A 20,674-nucleotide genomic window follows, 5' to 3' on the forward strand; every position below is an offset into this window, starting at 1 on the left:
TTAGTTTTACCAAGGAGCAGAGTAAGAAGGTTGGAAGTGAAATTGGGGGGAAAAAGAAGAAAGATGGGACTACATTGCAGAATTCTTGTAGACCATCATGAGTTGTGTGCTTTCAAGGCAAAGGCTTTCAGAGCTTTTTCCTAGGTGGGATGTTGTACAATTATGTGATGCAGGCTGTCATGTCTTAGGCTTTGGGATTCAAGGGAGCTGTAAATTATTGTATGTAAGTAACGTGTAAGTTTTTGAGACCACATGCACATGTTTTTCAGGATTCCTTTTAAAATGTTAGGTTCTCAGTTTATTATCAGCCTTTTTAAGACAACAGCCTATGGCACTAAAATCTATATTTTTCCACTAACAAAGAAAGGTACCTCTGATACATAATGAATGCAAGTACTTCTTTTTCTTTTGACTTTGACTTTAACTCCATTGAGTTAAACAAGGAAAACAAAAGTCACTGCTTCAGCTTAGTGTGCCTGTCTGGAAAGAAGTGATGATACTGCTACAGGCATGCTTTGAGCAATAGCTTGGGCAAATGCCCACCTCATATATCCCTGTCATAAAGAGTCAGTTTCTCTTCTTTTGAAGTCAGATGTAGTGATGTGGGCTTTCTGTGAATCATTCACAGGGAAGAAAAAGTATTCTGTCTCCTCTAAAACAGAAACATACCCGTGATGGATGTTTTCCTGTAATAAAATAAAGGAATATTAAAGTAATGTCCTAAACTCGAGCAAATAATTTGGATTATTGCGTGATGGAGTTAGGAGCTGGCAATTGCCTTAGAAAAATAAAAGCTGAATGTAAAAGAGATTAAGTTGTAGCTATCACATCTGAAAGTTAACATACGTTATCTAAAGACTGGAATAGTAAAGTGTGTTTATTGTAATTCTCTTTCAAATTCTTCTTGTCCTCATCGATCCATATGTTAACAGCCTGTCATACAGTCTGTATTTCCAGGATTCTTAGCTCCTACCCTATTATAGTAGAAGTACGTGGCTTCTTGCTTTTCCTGAGAAAACTTGCTATAAGGTATATCCTGAAAAAATTGGGAATAAATGCAAAGTAGTATATCCTTGATTTTTCAGGTGGTTCAAAATAAGTTCACTGACTAAGCAGGAGTGTTTCTTGTCCTCTGGATAGATGTTTTGTACTCGAATTCAAAGTCAGATTTGTGTTTAAATGTTGTGTTCATTTAAAAGTAAGTTCACTTTGGTAAGAGAGTTTGGGTTGGTGTTTTTTTCATAAGTGGTTATGAATTGCTGCCATCATCACTATCTGTGTCGAGGCTTTGTGCCCACGTATTTATGCGTATCAGACAACTGAGATGAAGAGAATTTCCTGTTTTCTGTATAGACAGACTTGGAAAGGACAAAATGTAGTTTGTCTATGACTCTTTGTCTAAAGATATTCATCCTGATATTGTAGAGTTCTTAGAAATAAAAGTTTATGCAGTAATGTTTTGGCAGAAATGTAAAAAAAGTCTTTGTTTTTGTTTTCTTTGTTTATTTTTGCAATGACTTTTTAAAAATCTTTTTAAATATACATAAAATAATTCTTAAATGTACATAAAACATCCATACTGTCAGTGGTCTCTAACTTCATGAAGATTACGGAGGATTTGCTGTTCAGAAATTTAGCATCACAAATGTTGAATACATAATTGTTTTTTATCATTCATTTCCCCTTAGATCTGTACGTATTAAATATGTATGGTTTTGTGTATGTGCAAATAAATGCTGACAGCTAACCATAATATCCGAGATGACAGAGTTATTGCTAGATGTATGCTGAGCTAGATGTGTGAAAATGTTGAAGATATTTTTGAAAGCCATTCGATAATATTCCATACTTGGTTTCATTTTTGAGTCATTGTAACTATCAGCTTGTTGTCTGAAATTTTCAGTTACAGGCAGTAAGCACCCATTGAAATTCTTCCTGAGTTTCTGTGAGGTTAATTCACCTTCTGAGAGGAGAAAAAACTAAAAGAGAAAAAGATGTTTTGCCAGGGTTAATAAAATAAAAGCAGTCTTGCATCTGCTGCTCTGAAAAGCTGTGTAGTGCTGTCGTTTTTTGCGTGTACGTCTTTTCCTCTGGCTCCCTTGGAGAAGAAATTGGGAAGTTTCATTAGAATAGGAAAAGTAGTTGTTCTTTACCTGAAAGTTGATTCAACCTTAGCCAGATGGCCTCTGAAAATTTCAGTTTATGCCAAGATGTTCTTCATTCTCAGGGCAAAATTATTCTAGGTTTTTTGCAGTACGTATGTTACAAGAGCACCAAGAAGAGAACATGCTACCATTAATCTTTTTTGTCTGAGAGAAGTTTGAGTGATTCAATGAAACAGAGCACAGCAAGACTCTTGCCATCTTTTTCCTTTGTTGTTTATATGTGGTAAATAGGATTGTCCAAGTTGTTTCTGCTGTTAAAAGTTCCATTTCTCTGATACTTTTAAAGCATCATTTCTTTGGTTGCATGGGACGTTGATTTAGTCAGCCTTTGGTCTCATGCTGCTTGTTCGAAGTCAAGGGAAAGGAAATGCCTCTGAGAGCTGAGTCTTTCATTTCTTTCCTCTTGAAACAGAAGTAATTTCTTGAGTGTGTGAGGTGGCCGATAGCTTTGCTTTGCTGAAGACAGTTTTCAATTATAAGTACTTAAGTGTATGGATTAACTTAGGCTGAGAAACAGTTATCAATTATGAAGAATGACTTTTGGACCATCTTTTCCCCCCTTAGATTTTTCTTGTTTGAAACAAAGACTGACTTGCTTCTGCTCACTCAAAGGTATAAAATGATGAGTGAGTTTTTCTAAGTTGTATTCATTTATCAGCCTAAACCTAGAATGTTGTGATTTAAAGTTCTTCAGTTAATATGCTGGCATTTTTTAATCACTGCAGTTTACTTTGTCCTGACTGCTTTGAGTCTTTCATTTATACAGCTAATATAAGCATAGATTCTGTGAGGACTGTCTGTACAGTTACATCCTTACAGATTACTCTGCATGAAATAAGTTTACGTTGATAGGAAGATTCTATTCAAGGTGACAAAAAGAAGGGAATAAAAATAAGAAAATGGATATTTTATCTGTAGGGCACTGTGGGACAGCGTGTATGGAGAGTTGCTGTCCAAGAACTCTTCAGCATTTAAATCAATATAGTTGAAAGACTCTCATGCAAGTTGATATAATAACCTCTGAAATACTAATGATCAGTTATCCCTTCCATTGGGAAACTGTACCAGTCCCAAGCACAAAAATGGTCATTTAAAATGTCTTTACTAAGCAGCACAGTATTCTGCAGAAGTAAATCTTGAGCAGATCTGGCTCCCTAAATGGTAATTCCATCTTTTTTTTAAAAGGTCAACTCAATTAAATTTTGGCAAGATTGAGTCTTCAGTGTCTCTTAGTATATTCATCGGGACACATTGGCTGGTAACTTGCAAGTGTTCATGAGCAAATCGGGTTAATAATACATTGGTACCAGTACAGATAGATTGTCCTCATCACTGCATAGACAAAACACTCATGAGAACTGTGCGATTCTTTAAGCACTAGTGGCATGATATAATGAAGTTGTATTCCATTAAGCGGTTGTATACAAGGGAGCAAAATGTCATCACCTGAGTGTGGCTGCATTTCTGTGATACAACCTCATCTGTTCCGTCAACTAGTTTTGCTGTGATCAATAAGCAGTTTTCTGTGGCCTTTCACTACTGTCAGATGTCATTGAATGATGTAAGTACACGTCAGAAACTAGGAACTTGACAGCTCCCCTAGACTAAAGAGAGAAGTGGGAGGGGGTGTGCTGCTGGGATAGACAGAAATGACAGCTGGATGTCTGCTGTGTATAAATGATTTGGTATTGCTTCAGACAAGATTTTTCATTTTCCGTAAGCGTGCAGCAAGATGATTGTGGCTTGTACATGAGTCAAATAATTCAAAAATAGTGAAGAGAAAAAAGCCTTCTTGTGTTACAGGGCACACGACAAAGTATTTTAAATGGTCTTCTCACAAATGACCTCTTCTTTTATTCTTGTGTCTTGATACTAAGTCTTGGGTCCTACCTGCTCTTAAAATAAGGGAAGATTAAATACGTGTTGAAAATACTCTCCTCAGAAATATACAGGGGAAAGTCTCCAGTCATGTTAGCGTACTCTTTCATCAAATAATTGCCTTCCATCAGCAACTTCAGGTTTCTGTTAGAGAAGCAAGGATCAAAGCTTTGGGAGTGTTGTGCTGTCAGTTTGTTTGTTTGTTTTGGTTTAGTTTAATTGTGAAGAAGTTCTGAAAAGGCTTTCAGAACTGACAATGGAGGATTAAAGCAAACGGATGTATTCCTCTGTGATCAATTTTAGATCAATTTTAGCAGTTTTATTTTTATTTGAAATTTTTTATTATACTTCATGATTCCAACAAGGCATCAGCTGTCATAACTGTTAATAGTAAGAGGTTAATGGGATTCAGTTTTGCATTTATAATATTTAGAAATTGATTTTTGTTCCAATTTTAACATAAGAAACTTATAGCTCAAATTCCAGGCACAGTTTTCTGGGAAATGAGGAAGTTTCTGTAATCAGTGTTTGGAGATGAACAGACATTTAAGGTGTTGAAGAAAGAGCATAGTATTTGCCTTTTGCCTTAAGGATTGATTTACTCCTTAAGAAACATAGACGTCCTTACCATAGTTGCTGTTTCATAGGATGGAAAGCGTGGAAGCTGTGATTATGAAGAGAAAGCAAGTAGTAAAATGAAATCTGCTTAAAAAAAAATTCTTGGCTTTAGTAATGTGAAGTAGCATGAGATCTGTGCTTTAATCTATTTATAACAGCAATCACTGTTACCTGGTAGCCTTCCATTCTTGTTCTCCTGGCCTCTGGCAAAACTGCTTAGAAGATGAGGGTTGAGGTTTCACAGACTAAATTAAGATTAACATGCTTTAAATGTTTTTTCCTCTCTCACTGGAATGCAATTTGTATGAAGGGAAGCTTCAGAATTCAGCTTGATGCTTCAGCTGTGATCAGCCTTGAGAATTTTTCATGCAGCCCCTGCTGCTAAAGAGGAGATTTTGTCTTCAGCGAGGTTGCTTGTGGTACTTCCATGTTCATACTGTGTCTCCCATGATCTCAGAACCAGAATTCTGACTTCTGTAGTATTTGTTTTAGACTTTCAGGAGCATACTTCCTCTTCATCTCCATGGATTTTCTTACAGGAATTTCTAGCAGTAGCTCTCTTCAGCTGAAAGGATTAGACCAGGTTTTCTGAGAGGGCATGAACCTGTATTAAGAGTAACCAAGGAAAAACATTGTAAATTAATTGCATTCCTGTTTTCTCAGGTGTTGGGTCTTGCCTCTACCTACCTAATAAATAATTAACAATCTATATTGTTAATTATTTGGAGTGAGTTATCTTTGTTTTATATAGGAGGAATAGGCTAGTTGCTCATCTGCCCATATACATTTGTGACAAATGCAGGGAAACGCAAAGCAGATAATGCTGGATCAGTAATTGCTGCTCTCTAGCATACTTAAATTCATTTACTGGATATGATGAACTTGCAACTTTTGCAATGAAAGGAAGGCTGCTGCAAATGTTCTGTGTAGGCTGATTCTTATTTTGAATCAGAAAGTGGTTTTGAATTAATTTCTAATTTGACTCATCAACTCACAGGCAAAGTGTTGTTCTTTTTGCAAGTGAGAAATGTTTTGTGCGTAGAATAATGGCTGCAAAAAGAGTGGTGTCAAGTTATAGTTTTTAATTGAGACTTCTGTCTCTGATCTCATTGTGACTGCTTTTAATAGGGGAGAAATGGCGATGACTGACTTGGGGGGGAGGAAGTCATTAGACAGAAGAAAGCTATTTCAACTGCAGTCTTATGTCTGGACTCAGAATACCTTGAGAATGGTTACTGAAGATCTCTAGAAGTAGAAGAGCTCTCATGCTGACAACATAGTGCTTTCCTGTGTTTTAAGATACTTTCAGTTTTAAATGAGTCTAATCTGTATTAATTTCTTAAGTTTATTTTACAAAATCACTTTTACTTTACTATGGCTATTTGACTGCAAATACTGATAAGATTTGGTATTTCATAGTCCAGTATAAACCCTCTGAGTATTGTAACCTTCAGAATACCTTGAAAATTGCCATATTAAGAGGGTAAAATTCCATTTTTCCATTGCTTATGGTCTTGCACTTAATATGATGCTGTGTTTTTTAAAACTCTTTCTAGAGGTATTCCTGCAGTAGTTCTGAAATCTCTTGCAATTCTATATGTACTGCACAGTGATAGTAAGATTTGGGATAAGAGAATTGTATAGTTGACCAAACTTGTTGAGATCATATTCGTTTTCCACATCCCTCTGTTTTTTCCTCTGTGTATTGCATCCAATAAGATAAATATATAGTTGGATTTTTGTATTTACAGATTTTGCAGTGCTTCTGTCACTTCAAGTTCTTGTTCCTTATTAAGACTTCAGAGATGCAAACCAGTAGCTCAGTAATTGCTTTCTTGAATCTGCCTTTAATAATTACATTTAGTAAAGCTGTATCGAAAATTAGAAAGGCAGACTAATGGAAAACTAGATTTTTCACTGAATTAGAAAGCAAGACAATCCATATATTGACAACATTTCAAGTTGAAACAGATCAGGAAAACTGTTTTGGACTGTCTGTGCAAAGAGGCAAACAGAGGCCTGATGTGCAGTGTCATCTGCATTTTATACAGCCAGAGAAACTATAAGAGATTTCATGTAAATAGGTGTCTTGAATGGGAACAGTACAAATCCGATTTGGAAGCAAGTCACTAGAGGTTTTTTAGTCAGAGATCTTCTTTTTTCTTAACACTAACAAAAAGTCCAAGAAAGTACAACTTTGTGCTGATTAAAATACCTTGAAATAAAATGCCAGGGAGAGAGGAAACGTATTTTAAGTTGTTATTGTAGACTGGATCATAATCTGCAGAAGAACGTTATCTTGGGTTGGTTATGACGGCACTGTGAGCCAGTCTATATGAACAGAGTAGAAGAGAAAAGGTATTTTGTTCAGGGACAACAGAGACCTCTCACCAAAAATTTAAGGCATTTGGATTCCCATTTTAAGAACAAGTACAAACACCAGAACTATTTTCAGACTTCTATTCCTGATATGCTGAATGTTTTAAATGCTTTAAATCAAGCAAGCACTTGGTTTACTTATGAGCACAGTGTTTACAGTATCAAACAGGTGCTTGCAGCCATAGTGATATTTAAGGTTAGAGTAAATGGATTTACATCAGGTTGGTCACCAGTTGCTACTGGGGTTACCCAGGAGAACCCCATTTTGGAATCAGTTCTCGGTAAGGTTTTCGTTAACGGTCTGGATGCAGGACACCAGTGTACGCTATGTTGGTGGACAGCACTGAATTGGAAGAGCTGTTTGACTCCTTCAAGGGCAGAGCGGCCTTGCAGAGAGATCTAGAGAAACTGGAGAGCTGGATAGTCTGAAACCATGTGAAGCTGAATGAGAGCATGTGCTGCATTCTGCAGCTGAGACAGGGCAGCCCTTGGCGCTGTGAACAGACCCAGGGATGAGAAACTGCAGAGCAGCACCACCGGAAGGGATGCAGGATTCCAACACGGTGTGGGTCTGGGTGCTGCTGCATGGGTCAGGGGGTGGGACTCGGGGGTCCTTGTGGGTCCCTTCCACCTCAGGATATTCTATGATTACAAGAACAACGAAAGAAGTATCACTAGACAGCCACAAATCTGAGAATTGCGTCCATTTATAGAGCCTGTTAAAAGTGGTATGCTAATATTATTCTCACTTGGAATGGAAATAATGAATGTATGAGAAAGCAGTGCCAGTTAGCAGAAGTGCTGAGAAGAACAAAAGGGAGACATGTCTTCAGTTTCCTCCTAGTTCTCTTCATTTGCTGATTGAGCAGTCCATTATTACTTGTAATTTGGGGAGGATTCTGTAAATTGTGAATGAATTACTGCTTCAACAGTAACTTTTTTTACTTGATCTTTTCAGTATCTGGTAGCAAAGATGAAAGACTCGTAGAAAAAATATTTTGAAATTAATGGAAATACTTGCTGTCTCTGTGGTTTGACACTAAGTACCACCCAGCCTCTTGCTGGGTAAGAGTGTGAGAGCTTATGGTTTGAGTTGCAGTTTGCTAGGTAAAGCAAAACCTGCAAAACAGAACAAAGCAAGGAATTCATTCACTATTTCCTGTCAGCAGGAAGACATCCACTGCCAGGAAAGCTCATCACATGTAACAGTGTGGGAAGATGAATGCCATCACTTTGAATGTCCCTCTTCTTTATCCCTTTACTCCTTTACTTGACTCTTTACTTACTTTACTCAGCATGACCCTGTATGATATGAGCCATCAGTTTGACCAGATTTTATAGGAAGTGTCTAGTGCAAAGGAAAGGTTTGCAAATAAAATAACAGACTTTACAGTATGTATTTCTATTTCTGATTGGTAGAATTTATAAGCTATATATTTTGGGGTTTGATGGGTTGACTTGTCTTTTATGCAAAGCCTTATTTGAACCCAGTGTACTGGGTAGTAGTCATTGTAAACTGCAGTAATTCATCTTTTCCTCCTTCAAGTCCATTAGAAATGCTGTCAGTTTTTTCTGTCAGAAACGTTAATGTTCAGTTTTAGTAGAACATTACAGTTATACATGAAGTTAATGATCAAAATCTTACAAAACTAGTGTAAAAGAGTAAGAAAATGTCACCCTTCTATATATATGGCAATTTTTTTTAACCTACATGTCTTAAATGAGTTTTCCTCCATTTTCTATGAGCTTAAACAATAATTAAGGAGTTTTTTTTCTACTAAAAAATCGTTAGCTGGGTTAATTCCATATTCTTTATGCATTTCAATGATACAGAAGTTTGAGAAAAATAACTTTTTAATATATTTCAAGAATGCCTTGCTTATTGATTTGCCAGTTACTTATTGTAGTCATATCCCAAAAACACTGGCCGGAACAAAATATTGCGTTGGTCCATGATTGTGCAGATAACATCTTCTTGAGAGTTTTTTTTTCTTGTGAGGCAGAGGAGCAAAGAAGTATTTTTCATGGAGAGTCTCCTTTCTCAGGTAGAAAAATCAATGTTTTCTGAAATAGCTCTTCTATTTCTCTTTAATGTACTGTAGAAGGAGGAGCTGAGAAGTGTTGAACCTAAGAGTAGAACAACAGTAGGCCCTGCTGCAATTCGAATTCTGATGTTAAATAAGATGCCTGCACTGATAGTATGTGTAGAAGATGGCTTTGGGCCATGTGTGGGCTTGTGTGTTTTCCCTCCATATTTTAGAATCCTAATAAAGAGCCTTCATCAATGATGAAATGGCAAAATTAGGAAGAGGCAAGGAAGTTCAAGAGTCACAGATTCTCATGTCTGAAATAGGAACCAGTAGAGCCTTGTGTGTCATGGCATAATGTGTCTGTGTAAGCATATTGGCTGTCTCTGGTCTAGGCCAACAGGCTCTCTGAGGGTTTGGGCTTTTAACCTTAGGCCTCTGAATCATGCCCAAGTGAGATGCTTTAAGTAGGTTTTCCTGGGGAAAACCATAAATTAAATCTTCTTGCACTGCAATAGCAAAATTCCCAGAGTCTGTAGATTTACAGTTTGCATTAATCTTGAAGCCATACTTACTGTGGAAATCATTTTTTGTGCTATTTCTTTCACTCTCTCATTCTTACATGGGAAGAAGCAATAAAGGTATGTGCTCTGCTCACTGGTTCCCACAACACTGGCAGTCGTGCAAGCGAAGCAGACAAGCAGAGGGGAAAAGTAGTGTGCAACTGACTGCTGAGAATGAGTTTGCAAAGCTGGATTGCTGTGTGTGGAAGGCTTAATAGACACCGCTGATCTTTGGCTGTTAAATCAGTAACCATCATTTCTTAAGGGTTTCCCTTTTTTACTGTTTATTTCTGACAAAGTAAATGGGGATGAAAGGAAGGGAGTGCAGCATTTGGAGAGGTACTGCCTACCTGTGGGGGTGGTGGATGTCCCTTGTGTAGACTCCTAGACTGATAGCCACCTGAATTTTTAAATGTTAAATGTCATCTTTTTTTTTTTTTCTTTGCTATCAGGCTCCAGATTTTGGGTAACCATGGAAATTTGTTCTGTAGGCCTGAAATTTGTGGTAACTTTGTGGAGATTCCATAAAATTTCAGTAGATTTTATGAAGGACTGAAAGTGATGATGCCATTGGAAAACCTCTGTTATGCAAAAAAAGTTCCTTTTTTTTTTTTTTTTCCTTTTCATAAAGATATAGATTGGCCAAACTTCCCTCCCAGGTGTATTCCTGGCCTTATCCACATCTTGGAGTTTACTGTAAAATGTTGTTTTTTTTGTATCAGAGGTGGTGGTGGTTGTTTCTTTTTTCTTCTTTTTTTTCACAAATAAAGCACATTTTTCTTTTTGGATGTGCTTGGACTGTCTCAGTTGAAACTTTCTAAAAATATTTTCTATCTGAATCACATAACCTGGTATGGAAATGTATAAGCCCAAAAATTAAAGGTTGGCAAAACTGAGTACAGTCTTGTAATGGAAAATATTAGATTGTTCTAACTACTCGTGTCATTGCCAGTAATGTCTGTAATATATTTTACTAAATCAACTCCGTCTCATATCCTCTTGGTATGTTACTGAGCTGCTCACTAAAAATAGCACCAGTGTGTGTGTGAATTGCTGCCTGAAGCAGAAGAATAAGGAATCCACTGATGCAAGGTGAATGCACCTTTTTATTCCTCTATGTTTCTTACTTGCGAAAAGCATGAGTGCAAGAGTAGGTTAGCAAGGAGAGAGAACGTACAGAATGCTGAGCAGCTGCTACTTAAAGCAGCTGGAGGTAACACCTCATAGGCATACAAGGCAAGGTAAGTTGCTGTAAACAGAGAGTTGATGTTTCTTGTAAATATGTAGAAAAATCAACTTCCACTGCAACTAAAAATTTAAAGTAAACTAAGAAAAGTTTATATTCCTTCTGCAGGGAGGTACTGGGGACTCGCAGTGATGGGGCTTTTGTAACAAAAAATATTTGAAGGAGTTATTTATGGCAGTTATATGTGAATAGAAACTGCAGTTAAGTTTTTTTTTTTTTTTTAAATAAATGGTGGGATCCAGAAAAATACAAAGATTCAATGGATTTTACATAAGAGTGTCAAGTTATCATTAAGCTCATAATAAGTTAAAAAGAATATTTGAAGCCTCAGAATGAGGGAATAAATGATATTGGTATCACCTATTTGTGTAGTGACATCTTACTATAATCCTTCTTTCTTATTTTTTCCCTTGATGGTATTTCTGAATTTATACAACAGGATTTAGGGGTTGTGCTTATCCGAGTGACTTGGTATCTGCAAGTAGTGTGCAAACACAGCTTGTTTGGAACAGTGAAACAAATGTGTTTCAGACCCAAGAATCAGGAGCTTGGAATGTCTAACATTTTATAGATGAGTTAGCGTTTGGGTACTTTTTTCTTGCAGTGCTGTGTTGAGAAATCCTCTAGCTTTTATTAGTGGAGTATCCAAGCCAAGCTGACTCTTCTGTAGTCTGTGCATGGCCGTGACTTAGAATCATAGAATCGTTTGAGTTGGAAGGGTCCTCTAAAGGTCATCTAACCCAACTCCTGCAATGAACAGGGACATTTTCACTCCGTGACTATTTCACAGTCAGAACAACAACAGCCAGCCCAGGTAACAGTGCCTGCAGAATGACTTTTTTTTTCCCCCATATTTGAGAAAAAGGCAGTTTCAGATTTTTAGACCTCTGAATTAGACATTTTGACTCTGATGCTTCTAGATAGCATTTGAAGAGACTAATGTGTTGAATTACCTTTGGTTCAGATTAAACATTTATCACAATTTTCAGTAATCTGTTGCATGTCGCTTTGCCTGAAGTGTGCAGTTCTTGCACATTCCCAGTATCAAGCTCAAACTATAACGTGTTTCAAACCTTTCTGAAATTTGTTGTATCAGCCAGAGAAAGTACTATGTATACATGTACAGGCATATAATTACTCACTGTTTACTATCTTCCAAATGATGGAGAGGCCAGTTATAAATTAACATAATCCTCACTGAATCAATTTTCATTGTCTTTGGAATTATAAATATTTAATTGTACAACCAGTGCTCTGTGATAGGTTATTCAATCTTGTAGCATATATTGCTGAGAGACGCTTCAGTTTTATATATTGTGTTAGTGTATCTGCTGCCTTTGAATCTACTTAATACATTGCTGTAATTGTATTGAAGTAGTTCTGTAAGTGTTTCAGATATTGCATTATCTCAGGCATGGGTGTTGAATTGAATTCTGTGCTGCCTGAAGTATCACAGAATCACAGAAGTCTTTCATTACTGCCAGTACAGGTCTGTCTGAAATGTCTGTGATTCAGCTCCTTGCTGTATTTACACTATACAACTAGGAATGAAATTTAGGAGGTGTCTTTCTCTCATCCTTTTTTTCCTCCCATTGTTCTTGAGTCAAGACTTGTGACTCTTGAGTCCATTGGGTCCAAAGGGATGTGTCTGCATCCCTCTGAAACCCTGCACCAGGGGAGATTCAGGTTGCACATTAGAAAATGCTTCTTCTCCTAGAGGGTGTCTGGAATGGGCTGCCCAGGATGATGATGGAGTCACTGTCCATGGAGGTGTTCAAGGAATGTGTAGCTGTGCTGAGGGACATGGGTTAGTGGGAAATACTGATGACAAGTGGACAGTTGAACTGGATGATCTTCGTGGTCTTTTCCAACATTGGTGATTCTCTGATTCTCTGAACTTCACGCTCATTCTGCTTCCTTCAGTTGGATGTCTCCATATCATCAGCTGCTGTTCCTGCAGATGTACTTTGATAGAGCTAGGCTGATCCTGGCAGCACTAGGTTTTATTCAGACTTTGCCAGGAGTTTTGCAACTTGTGCGGCCATAACCACTGCTACTGTTTTGTTGCCAGCAATGCATGAACTAATTCTGGCTTACAACTATCTACATTCATTGTGCTAATAGCCTAACTACACCATAGATGTTGTTAGCCACAGCAGGTGAATTCAGGAGCTTAGTAACTTAAATTTTAATCTGGGCCCAGTATTTTATTGTTTGTTTGGCACTGCTTGTGATGGCTACTCTTACAGTTTCTCAAGTAGTTGCACAGGGTTTTTCATTTTCATTCTGTCTGCCTTCCATACAGGTGAAGAACCATCTTGTTTTCTCAAGTTTAATGCATCAAAAAACAATCTTGATAACTTCTTTCAAGTCTTTTCACTGTAGCAGCAGGTTCAGTCCAGTAAGATATGAAGCTGCTTTGCAGTTTGCTGAATTTGTCTTCATCCCATTTTGAATTACTGTTCAAAAGAAATTAACTTTGCAGGGAAACGTTTGGTGAGCAAGATTGCATTCTTAAATAAATAGCTATAATGACTCTTCAGAAACAAATGCTGATGTTTGAAATAAAGCTGTCAATTTTGTGTGAGAACACTACAGATAGAACACAACAGCTTAGGTAATTGTGGCTCTGTTTTGACAGGCAGAACAAACAGTATTTCTTTGCCTTGCACTAAGTTGATTTTTAGTACTTTGCGCTATGTGTGTGCTGGCTAAATCCTGTTGTGTTTAGTGTTCCTATGTGTAGTAACTTTTCAGCACAGAAAAAAGCTAAATTTGTGTATCATGGTAAACATATATATGAGACAATCCAAAGCCAGCTTCTTCAAACTATGACGCTCATCACCATGCTGTGTTCTGTTTGAACTGATTTCTGAATGGGGAGTAGAGATCTGGGTTGCATGGCAAATATTTCTCTAACTGCAGTCTTTATATGTCACTCACATGTTCTGAGTTTATGCCAAGTGTTGAGTTAGCTCCTTGCTTAATATATCAAAGCCTCGAGGAATAGGATGTAATATCTTCATTGTGCCTACAGCTCTGCTTGCAGGTGCCACTCAGCCCTGTCGCATACTGGTGCCTGGACTTGGTATTAGCTGGGCTATTGAGTTTTCACCAAAACTCTAAGCTTCTGAAAGGAACATCTGACAAGGCTGTTATTTGTTGGTGCAAGGAATGCTGCTGCACATTGGTTTAATCGTGCCAGAGAGTTTATGGTAATTAAATGAGCAAGTCAGGAGAGTACTGAATTGTTGCAAGTTACATGGGGCTGCAGTGTATACTTTTTTAACATATTCTTGGACACATTTGACTTTTTTTTTTTTTTAGCAGACGTTCAGTATCAACATTTTGGAAGTCCTGAATAGCCCACAGGTTTTCAGACAGCAATTATAAATGTAAAGAAAATAACACAGACTTTAAATTACCATAGCTTCATAGCAGGAAGGGACCTTTAAAGGTCATCTGATCCAACTCCCCTGCAATGAACAGACACCTACAGCTCAATCAGGTGCTCAGAGCCCTGTCCAGCCTGACCTTGAGTGTCTGCAGGAAAAATCTTTGGTTTTTAGCTTCTAGTAAAGTGGACTTTCTTGCAGCTAGTTGGTTGCGGCAGGGGGACGTTTTCATTGTAGCTAGGAGCTGCCTCTTGCTTTGAAAAGTGCAGGAATTCTTCACAGTCTTTATGGATAAAATAGCAAAGTGTTTTCTGATGAAATATGAAACTCCTAACATCTCATCAGATTTTGAGTTCATTTGTTTCATGTATGTATTTTTGTCTTTTTTGTATTCAAGTATTTTATCCCAGTTTATTATTTTCATTAGAAAATTCATATATCTTCCATTACAAAGCCTCGTGGTTGTTCTATTAATAGAATATTTCTGATAAGAGACATTGAGATAATCCAGATGAACAAATGGAGCAGAGCAGGACATTTTTTGTTTTGTTTTTGTGACTGTGAGGACTATAATGTTTTAGGAACCTTTTCCTTTTTCAGTAAAAGATCAAGACATTTTTTCTTGAGTTTAATTCAAAGGGTATTAGCCAGATAGGTGACCACACTGACAACTAGGTTTTAAAGGGATGTCATCTGTGTAACAGTTGTTCTCTGCAGGACTAACAAAGAAAAATGCCAAAAACAGGTCAGATCTTGTAGCTTTTTGGTTGGTTACAAATTAGATTTCCATAGTCAGTGTTTCACTGGCAAGGGAAAGGCATTTTAGCTTGGAAAGTCAAGAAAGTTATTTTTCAGGAAATGACAGTGATGTTCCTATGGGATTTTTTTTTTTTATATGAACGATGTGCTTGGGAAAGATTGGTTTGAAGTGAATTGAAAAAATCAGAAAACTACTTACTCTTATGTGTCAGCAGCTCCTTCACTCAGCAGTGACACTTGCGCAGAAGCCTCCCTCGAGCCTCCCATCTTGCAGGAGTTAGTCTCACTGGGTTGAGATATAAATCGTTTCACCAGCTCTCCCTCTAAGCCCCAAGAAATGTGACATACTTAAAGGCCATCTTCAGAAAGAATACCCTAGAGTTCTGTGCACGCTTTTTGTAGGTAATTCCTACCTATACTGTGCCATTTTGAGTGTGGAACACCTGTACTGCAAAAGAGGGTAGAATATGGAATATCCTTAATTATTTCATAGCTTTGGTGAGAAAGACAAATTACATGCTAAAGATTGTTGAAGAGACCATTGTTTTTCTTTTCTGGACTCTAATACCTGACCTTGTAACAGTTTGGATCTACATAAGAGAGATCACAGTGTTTGGAGTGCAGGGATAGTAGGGCTTTTGAACTGAGTTTGGGTAAGACAGCATACCTGGAAATGTGATGGGTGTGAATCTCTTGGGAACCTTTCTTTATCAGTGAAACACTTACGGAGTGTAGAGCTGTATTGGAGGAGGGAGTGTGGGTGTGTGGTGCATCTAGTTGGCTTGGGCAGCAGGGAGGGGAGCAGGGCTGTGGCTGCTGCTGCCAGTTTTCATGTCATCTGGAAAATGGAATCAGCCTGTTTGGGCACCAATGCCAGGAAGGAGGGATGTCCCACAGCTCTGTGCTTGTTCATCCTAATTCCCAACTCTATGCTTGTTCTCAGTTCCTGGAATTTAAGTGCTATCTCTTTCTCATTTCCTACCTCCAATATCTGTAATGTACTTATAGGTCCCCAGCTAAACCAGCTGCTCCACTTCTCTCCTTACTATCCATCCCTACGGGGTGGGCTGGTTGGGTGCTCCAACCAGCTGCTCACACTGGTGGGGCTGCAGCTGCTCCAGGAAACAGGAGGAGATGTGGCTGTAAGCAACTTGCTTAAGCACAGAACAGCGTAAGTCTCAGCAAGTGAGCATGGGGTGAATAACCCAAACATAGGTGATGGGGGAAACTGGAGCTGGGGAAATGTGGCTGGAGAATAAAGGAAAAAGGCAATTTCCCAGCCCAAGAACTGCCCTGCACCCGCACAGAACTAATTTCTACTGCCTCTCTCTCCCTCCTGAGACTGAAGTCAGAATAAGTGGACTTGTTTTCATGTGGGGGACAGAGAGATTCAGTTCTGTCTGGGCTGCTGTGAGGTTTGGGTTGGCCCTGTGTGCAGCCCCCAGCTCTGGGCAGAGCGCATTCAGGCAGGGCATTGCCCAGTGCCCACACATGGCCATGGCCATGCCAGCACCCTAGTGCTCCTGCTGATGCTGAGGACCCTTGCTCTGCCCTTGGTTAGTTGGATGGAGACCGGTTTAGAGTCATCTTTTGATCTTCAATATGTGCTGCAGTCTTGTTTTAATTATAGCATAACTGAGAGAGAAAATATGCTGTTGTTTGAGCAATAATGAAACACTAAACATGTGGAAATCCTGTTAGTGCCCTGTGGACCGTAACTGTCATTTTATTTGTCCTGGAAATCCTTCCATATGGTCATGAGAAAGATTTAAGACTGAGCATCTTAGCACTTTGAATGCATTAGCTGTTCCTCAGACAAAAGTCTGTCAGGTATGCTGAAGCATCTAAAGGGATGTGTTTAGATCTGTAAGTAACGTATTAAATAGAAGTAGTGTTGGTATTAGGAGAGAAAAGCACAGTACAAGAATCCTGTAGGACTTTCTTTCCTGGTGAATGTTAGATGAATGTATCTGTTTTCTGTAAACTTTTCTGCTTCTGGTTTTTGCATCTCCTCACTTTGAATGAAGTTGCCCCAAACCTTTTTCTCAACTGTAATTTTACAGAAGGCTATATACTTTGTAATTAATTTTCTCTCTATATATAAATATACTCAAAATGATAGTAATAACTTATAGTAATAATAAAAAAATGAATTAATCTAATTTCTTTGATTGAACACTTAGAGTATTGCCTCTGTGTTTCTCATGTAATAGGAAGCCACGCTGAGACATTATCAGTTTGCTTCCCTATTCTTGATCATATTTATCATTCTTGTCAGATTTTGTTAAACTTCTCCTTCTGATTTTGGGGGGTTGTTTTTTTTGTTTTTTGGTTGGTTGTTGAATTTTTGAGACATAATCACTGGACTTATGTGTTTCTACATCAAATCAGAAGATAGGCGTCAGCTGTTTTGTCAAGTGTGAGCGCTTGACATGCATAAAACTGAAGGAGGTTGCTGTCAGTTTAGCTTTGCATGATTCTCTGTGTCCTTAGCATATCTCTGCACTTGAAGACTTGTGTATATGTTATATTTGCTCCTATTTTTTTCCATTTAAGCAATCTCAAAAATTCACAGTGATGCAACACCAATTATTTGCTCTTGCATTGTACATTGTAGTTATTATGTAATACTGTACAACTGCTGTGCTTTCTGGAGCAAGAAATATTATTCCTCTTGAAAAACGTGTCATTTAGCTAGAGGAGGTGTGGGTTCAAAAACTGATAAGTACAGGAAAGTGGCAAAATTATGTATAATTGCCACTAACAAAAAGTGGTTTCCAGTATCTGAATATATTCCGTTTCACTGAGACAAAGTAGAGGCAAAGAAGAGAGCCAGAAAGATTCCACCCTCTTTTTATTCTGCAATCATATTTAAATATTTTTGTAGTCAGGCTGAAGATTTGAGTGTCTTATTAACAAAACCTTAAAAATTATTCTCCATGAGTTTCCTTCATTGTTTTGATAGCTACAAATTGTAGAGCTGGTGCTGCAGTTTTGGTAGGCAGAACATTAGCATTATTCGTGATGGTTTTAAATTTGAAGTTGCTTACCCTTGATGTCATGATGTGGGTTAAATTCTTTCACTTTCAGTGATCTTCTGACTTTGTGCAAACATCACTGCTAACTGTTAGGCACTAACCAAGAAAGGTAAGTCATTTCTAGTTTCAGCATACTCATAGAAGCAAGTTTTTTGATTGGTATGTTCATATCTGTAGTCCTTTGTGTCCTATTAAGGATGAATTTCATTTCTTTCAGTGCAGTGTAATTTCTGGTAATTCGTTAACTATGGGAAAAACATCGTACTTGTTGTAATCGGTGATTAATTGTTGCATTTTTCATTTAACTAACTGTCTTGTCAGTTATGTTCATAGAACATGGGCATTTTTACAAGAAAAGTAATTCCCTTGCAGTGTTGCTATTTTTTTTTTTCTGGAGTTCTTCCATCTTTATTTTGGCACTTTACTCTTTGTTCACCTGTTTCCTCACATTGTTCTTCTGTCAGGGCCTGCAATTCCTCATTAGATTTGTGAGGCTAGCCTATAGCTACTCTGAATTCATGAAGAGATTCGCTTGTTGCAAGCCAGTGCCATCCTGCTGCACTTCAGATACAGCCTTGTCCTCACAAAACTGCAGGACCAACGTAATTCTGTGCCATTAGGATGCTCTTAGAAGTTGTGGTCTTGTAAATGTGGAGGAAGCAAGCTTGGAATATGTGCGCTAATGACAGTCTAATTACAGTTGAATAATATTATAGCAGTCATAAGCACAATATATGATATTTCATGTACTTGCAGTTGTGTTTTAAGGTACTGTATAATTCAATTTAGTATTTAAATGTCTTAGATGAAAACATTTATGATACCTACTTAATATATTTTCTGCAATTTGCTTTAGATTTATGACATTTAGGTGCCACTGTAAATAAGCATAATTTGCGGTGTTGGGTTGATATTTTTTCATTTATTTCTAATGTTTCTGTTTTAAACAGTAGTTCATGCACTGTAGGTCCACTGTCAGTCTTTATAAATGTCAGGTGGCTGCTAAAACTGAATCCTACAGTGCAGAAGGCAAAGTCAAAACATTTGTATTGACTGAGCCAATTGAAGGCATGAAGGTATCAGAACTGTGGTCTTGAAGTTGACAATATTGTGTGCAGAAGGCTGTGGCTCTGTTTGCAGGTCTTCTAAGCCCAGTAAACTTGTACGTCTTCTACATGGCAAGATTTATGCAAACCGTGCTGGTAGGATTAAAAGGGAAGCTGTACAAGTGCTGCATACTTTTTGGTTCTGAAAACATTTATACAATTCATTAACCAGTGGTGAAACAGAGCAAATAGATACTGGCTTTGAAAAGAAGGTCAACAGAGGGATTTTTGTTTCTCTTTTACCCCATGTTTCAACTATTCTCTTTCATAAATGACAGATCTGCAGTCTCTAGGCAGGAGATTTCCCTGAAGTTGCACATGCCTAAGACCAGGTGGGTGTGCACAAGTCTGAGTGTGACACAGGAAGGTTACCTTCCCCATGAGTGCTCACCACTGAGGCAGGAGCCTATTTGGCATCTCCAGGTTGCCAGCATGCCCTGCAGCCAGCAAAAGTGCTGAACTACCACTGGTGCTGAAGCTCTTTCCTGACTGAAGTGCAATTGGGTGTCATGAGTTGGTAGCAATTGCTGGAGCTTTAGTTAATTCAAAACCATTGCAACATCTGAACCAGCCAGTTGGTCACTAGTGATTTAAGTATTTTTATATTCTGTTACCCAGTCCTCCCAAAAATTGTCCTTGGGTCTCCTTATCCGCAACATGTTTCCTGTGCAATTAGAAGCATTTTGTGTCTTGTGGAACCATTTCTTTCATGCAGTGTGTAGAGTGTAAGATGTAAGTAATGTTTTCCTCTCATATAATTAGGATGTTAAGTCTGAACTAAAGAAAAAAGTTTGCATTGATTTTTCTTTGCATCCGATCCTCTTTACAACTCTGAACTTAAAATATATTCCTGAGGGTACCTTGGAGTTTTTGCACATTGAGAGGAGAATTGTTTAATAGCCTATAGCTGTTCTCCCAAAATAGTCTAAATAGACAAGGAAAAAAAAAATCAATGCACCCAAATAAGGTCATTTGCTCACAGTGATTAGGACACAGAAATAGTCCTTTTCAAGGAGGTGGAATGTATCTCAAGTTATTTTGATGGATTACAAAGGTCTGAACTAATTTTGGTAATGTAAACATCAGTGCGAAGTGACTCTGGTCCCATCCATCCCACATTCAAAGGTGGATGTGTTTCAGGCTGGATTGAATAAAGTGCCATCTGGTTCTCATGTGGTTTGACTTGCCAGCAAGAGCCATCGCACTTAGAGCTGTGTTTGAAAGGCAGGTTCCAGCTGACAATAGGAAGCATTTATCCTGCATGATTCCTGCCTGTTTGCTCTGATCCAAGCTCCGTGTGCATAACCATGTCAGAAAACCCTTTTTTCTACGTTCAGACATGAACACTGTTTGCAAATTTATTTCAAAGTGCTTTCACTTGCTCCAAGTCTCAGGTCTTGATGTAATTATCTTTCTTGACCATTGTCTTTCATTCTCCTGGAAATAATTATTTCCAGCATTTTCTGAGCAAAACAGAAATGAAAAAAAGGAAAGAAAGGA

The 20,674-nt window shown here is 38.0% G+C and overlaps 1 protein-coding gene across 1 annotated transcript in view; it reads left to right on the forward strand.

Moving 5' to 3' along the window:
• Positions 1–20,674, forward strand: part of SNX24 (sorting nexin 24) — a 70,092-nt gene that overhangs the window by 16,838 nt on the left and 32,580 nt on the right. The gene's annotated exons all lie outside the window — the stretch shown is intronic.

The sequence above is a fragment of the Meleagris gallopavo genome, chromosome Z (assembly GCF_000146605.3).
Source record: "Meleagris gallopavo isolate NT-WF06-2002-E0010 breed Aviagen turkey brand Nicholas breeding stock chromosome Z, Turkey_5.1, whole genome shotgun sequence".
Classification (NCBI taxonomy): domain Eukaryota; kingdom Metazoa; phylum Chordata; class Aves; order Galliformes; family Phasianidae; genus Meleagris; species Meleagris gallopavo.